This window comes from Silene latifolia, chromosome 11, assembly GCF_048544455.1.
Source record: "Silene latifolia isolate original U9 population chromosome 11, ASM4854445v1, whole genome shotgun sequence".
NCBI classification, from domain to species: domain Eukaryota; kingdom Viridiplantae; phylum Streptophyta; class Magnoliopsida; order Caryophyllales; family Caryophyllaceae; genus Silene; species Silene latifolia.
Window position 1 is genome coordinate 149,090,763 of NC_133536.1, and position 5,570 is coordinate 149,096,332.

At 41.2% G+C, this 5,570-nt stretch overlaps 1 non-coding gene across 1 annotated transcript; it reads right to left on the reverse strand.

Annotated features, from left to right (window-relative positions):
* Positions 1-317: 317 nt before the first annotated feature.
* Positions 318-424, reverse strand: LOC141615468 (small nucleolar RNA R71). Its single transcript, XR_012529889.1, has one exon. It is a non-coding gene; the product is annotated as a small nucleolar RNA R71 (small nucleolar RNA).
* Positions 425-5,570: the final 5,146 nt, after the last annotated feature.

Sequence of the window (5,570 nt, forward strand, 5' to 3'; positions counted from 1 at the left end):
CTCCCACACCACAACATCTAACCGGAAATTTCATTGCCAAATCCGCATTTATTCAATTAGTCGAAAGAAGCCAATTTGGGGGGATGCCTAGTGAAGACCCTCACTCTCATATGGAGGCTTTTTGCGATTATTGTGATGCAATTTCTCAAACCGGTGTAACTCAAGACCAAATTCGATGGGTCTTATTTCCTTTTTCTCTAATTGGCACCGCGAAACAATGGTTGAAGAGCCTTGATAAGGCCACTCTCGGAATTGATTCTTGGAAAAAGTTGGCTCTAGCTTTCTACAAAAAGTTCTACCCACCGAAAAATACTAACATGCTAAGAGCTCAAATTACGGGTTTTAAGCAAAGGGATGAAGAATCTTTGTATGAAACTTGGGAGCGGTTCAAAGGAATTTGTCGCTCATGTCCTCACCATGGACTTAGCGAGTGGTTCTTGGTACAACAATTTTGGAACGGTCTATATGAAGATTCAAGGAACATTCTCAACATGGGATCAAATGGAATGTTCACCGAAGTTGATGACAATCAAACTTGAAACAAAATTGAGGAAATGGCGGTCCATAACTCACAATATAGTAGACCTCGCAAGGCTACTAGAGGAGGAAAGCACCGTTACTCAATTGGGTGCTCAACTTAGTGCTCACATTGATACCATCAATTTGAAGTTTGAAAAGGCTATGGCTAGACTTGAAGAAGCCTCAAAATCACCAAAGCATCATGTTAATGCCATGACGGCATCTTCATCAATCCCAAGTGGGATATGTGAGAATTGTGGAACTTTGGTACATGACCCAAGTGAATGTAGGGGAACAAATGAACAAGTGAATGCTTTCCAAGCATACAAGAGTGGTACCCCTTATTCCAACGATTACAATGAAAACACCAAATTCCATCTAAATCTCTCATACAAAAGCCAAATTGTTCAAAACCCTCAAACAACATACACCCCACCTCCCATGAGGAACCAAAATCAAAGACCCTTTTACAACCAAAACCAAGGTTACCAAAATCAATCTCCATACAATCAACAAAATGACCAAGGTTTTGATGTTCAAAAAGCGGTCCTTCAAATGCAAAAGAATCAACAAGAGTTTTTCACTCAAATGCAAAAGGATAGTCAATCAAAGGAAACCACCATCAACAACATCCTAGCTCACACCAAAATGTTGGAAACCCAATTGACTCAACTAGCATCTTCAAGCTCACAAAGACAAAAGGGGCAATTACCACCTTAAAGTAATCCCCCAAGACATGAAACGGTTAGTGCCATTCACTTGAGAAGTGGTACAAGGTATGCAGCACCGAAAAAGCAAGTTGAGGATAAAGTTGTGGAAGCTAGTGACAAGGAAGCAATTGTGCAAAACTCCAAGGATGGAGAATCATCAAAAGAAGAAATTTCAAAGAAAAATGAAGACAAGGTCAAGGAGAGGGAGCCCATTGTGATTAGACTTCCTTTTCCAAGTCGTTAAGCCAAGCCCAAATTTGATGACCAACTTGGAAAATTTATGGAAATTGTGAAGAATTTGGAAGTCTTAATTCCTTTCACGGAATTAATCAATCACGTGCCGGCCTATGCGAAATACATGAAAGACATCCTCACAAAGAAGAAGTCGATCCGGAAGCCTGAGACTATCGCCTTCACTAAGGTGAGTAGTGCAATACTTCAAGGGAGTTCACCTCCAAAACTCAAGGATCCGGGAAGCTTCTCAATACCGTGTACCATTGGCGACACCACGATCAACAAAGCCTTATGTGATCTAGGGGCTAGTGTGAGTGTTATGCCGTACTCGGTGAGTAAAAGGTTGGGGATGATAGAGCTTAAATACACCAATATCATACTCCAAATGGCCGATAGATCGACGAAGACACCATTAGGGATATGGGAAGATGTTCCCGTACGAATTGGGAAATTTTTCATCCCGGTGGACTTTGTCATTGTTGATATGGAAGAAGATTCCAACATTCCAATCATTCTAGGAAGACCTTTCTTACACACCGCGGGTGCGGTGATTGATGTAAAATATGGAGAGCTCACTCTAGAAGTGGGAGATGAGAGTATAACTTTCAATCTTGACAAGACTATGAGAGCTCCCCGTTTGCATGAACCATGTTTTATGATTGATCATTATAGCCGGAAGGATGATAGGAAAAAGTCGGAACTCCAATGGAAGAAGAAAATTGAAGATGCTCCATTCAAAAAGCAAGTGAATTATAACAAAGAGAGCTTGCAAAGCTCACCAAAATCAAGCAATGAAGAAGATGGCCTCATTGGCCAAGAAAAGAAAATGGGAGAGTTGTCTCTATCAACTCGAGAGATCTTTAGTGATCAAGTAGATGAAGTTTGTGGTCTTTGGGACGATGAGTTTGAAGGGATTTTCAATCCCTATATTGGTAATGCTATCAATCAAGACCGAAAACAAGGGCAAAGATCTATTGAAGATCTTTATCACGACAATGAACAAGCTTTTGATTACTTCTTCAAGGTGTTGAGCAACATCAACAACACCTTGGACATGCCCCCATGACATCTCACTAAGGATGAGAGTTTGGTGGAGTCCTCCCTATACCACCATTTGTAAATATTTCTAACTCCCTAACTCGCATTTTAATTCTCATATTGCATTTTTTGTCATTTTTGGATTTTTATGCCTTGATCAAGATAATTATCATGTTTGAGAGAAGTGAGGGAGGGACTAATAATTTCAATTGATGTGTAGTGCTTTAGCTTAGTGTGGGGATAGCAATTGCCTAGGCTATCCATGCCTTAGTAGTGCCCCCTCAATGAAGAACACGAGATTTTGAAGAATGAAAAATGACAAGGGATATGCAAGTACACGGATAGAACTGAATCCGGGTAAAAGGGGAAGAATCCGAGCGTTTTCAAGGGAAGACGCCCATCTTCAGGCAACCCGGGCGTCTTGGTCCAAATCCGCCCGTTCTTCATGAGCTGAATTTTTGAAATTTTGGGAATGTTAGCAAATCCGGGCGTCCTGCAAAGAATCCGCCCGTCCTCATAAAGACGCTCGTCCTGCAAGAGAAGACGCCCGTCTTTTTGGCTGAGAAAAACAAGATAAATCCCTGGAAAGGAATCCGCCCGTCTTCACCGAAAGTCGGCCGTCCCTCAGTTATAAATCCGTGCGTCTTTGCTAGAATTCGCCCGTCTTTAGGCGAGAATTTCCCAACCCAGAACAGACAGAATCCGGGCGTCCCGAAGGAAATCCGCCCGTCTTTCCCCTGCATTTCAAATTTTTCGGGTCTTTTATAAACCCCCTCCCTCATTCATTTCTTCATTCCTTCATTCATAACACTACCCATAAACCCCAAAACTCAAAACCCTCATCCTCTCCATCACAAAAACAAGATTTCCTCAAACACATTCATCAAAATCAAATCATCCTTTTAACAAAAATTAATCACTCCTCTTTCAACAAAAATCAAACCAAGCAACAAATCTTCAACCTTTGAGTCGATTTTTGAATTTATAAAGGCAAAGCCTTTCATCTTTAAATCGATTTGGGTATACTTATAAATTGAAGATTTTTACTCTTTTCTTGGTTCAAGCATCAATGGCAAGGACAAAAGGAGCAACAAAGGCACCAAAGGCAAAGGCACTATCAACAAGACAAAAGAGTCTTCAAGCAAAGAAAGCCTCATTGGCTATGGTGGTAGCTAGCTCGAACTTGGAAGTGCAACAACAACAACCTCCCTTGGAAGCAACAACTTCAACTACTCCGGAAATTGCTCAACTTTCGAACTATCCGGAGGTAATTTTCATTTCCAAATCCCATAGGGAAACTTTTGCCAAGTTTGCTAGAAAATCCTTTCTATCCACCAAGTTTATTTGTGAAGATGCCTTAGATAAGTTGGGTGTCCTTGAGCAAACTAGAGCCTTCTTTAAAGCCATGGGGTTGGAAAAATTGTTTACAACAAAAGAATTGACATACCCCTCCCTTACCTTAGAATTCTTGAGTTCTTTGAAAGTTAAAAAGGTTGAGACTATGTAAAACATCGAGTTCCGCCTAGCTAATGTTAGTAGGCGCATCTCCTTTGAGGAAATGGGTAAAGCATTGGGTCTTGATGATTCACATAGTTATTTCAAGAATGTTGGCAAGTATGACCCCGCTCCTCTTTGGGAGGCGATTTCCGGAAGGAAATTTGAGAACTATCATGCTAGTCGCGCTCTATTAGTCCACCATCCGGACATTAGAGTGTGGCACAAGGTCATAGGGAACACCATCATTGCAAGAAAAGACACCAACCACTTTACCAAGCTCGATTTTGTTCTTCTTGAGTCGGCCTTGAACATTGAAAGGGAATTCACCAAGCCTTTCAACTCTCTAAGGCTTTTGGTGGATAGATGGCTAAATGTTGATTGTGGGAAGCAAGGCACTACCGTTATTGTGAATGGAGGTCTAGTCACTCTTTTGGCTAAATATTTTGATCCGAACTTCAACAAGGATAGCAAGTATGTGACGAAAAAGGGTGGTCATCTCATTGATATTGATACTATGATAAACAAATACAAGTGGGTCTCTCATAACCCTCTTGACACCAAGTATGGGTGGCTCACTAGTGAGGCTAGATCTTTTACTTTGCCTTCGAAGATTTGTCGTTTAAGTGTCCACCGGACCAACTATCTCCTTCCCCTTTCAAAAGAGGCCGAGTACATCATCAAGCAACAAAAGGGTGAAATTGAAATGCCCTCCTCTTCCATTGTCACACCACCCTATCCTTTCAAGTACAAAGAGTTCAAACCCGAAGGTGTTGAAGCAAGCAAAGATTATATGACTCTTCTTATGCAAGAGATGCACAAGCAAGCTTTTAAGGATCGGGAAGATGCTTACTTAGCCCAATATCCACCCCTCCTTCATTTAGCTAGGCAAGGACTCCTTGATCCTTCATGTCCTTTGCCTAGTTGGGAGGATAGGTAAGTTTTCTTTCCGAGTGCAACTAGGGATGAGAGTCCGGGTGACGATGAGGTTGTCGGTGATGCGGTTGTTGATGGCATTGATGAAGGGGCTAGTGAAGAAGAAGAATAGGATAATGAACAAAGTGAACAAGAAAGTGAAGAGGGAAGTGGTGATGAGTCCACTTCTATTGAGGAAGATGATGATAGTGATGATATGATGGAAGATTAGCAAGCTTTGGAGGCTCCTACCCTCTTGAGGTTTGTCTACTTTTTTGTTTTATTTATTTATCTTGATCATGATTGGAGTAGTCCTAGCAACATAGAGGACTAACACCTCGGCCCCATTGAGGTGTTCTTATTTTATTGTTCCCACTTTTGAAAATCCAAAATGACAAATTTAGTTTCATGCATTGCATTGTGTGTGCATAAACTACACCCAACCTTAGGACATTAGAAATAATGTCTAACTCGGTTTGGGGAAGTACATACATACACAACGGGAGGTAATCTAAATTATCCTCTCTGTCACAAACAAAAACCCATGCATCATGTAGTGTAGATTAGTGTAGCTTGCATTTAGTGTAGAATTCATGCATCATACTTGCATGATTTTCCATCATTTTGGCCATTGAGGACAATGCCCATATTAGTGTGGGG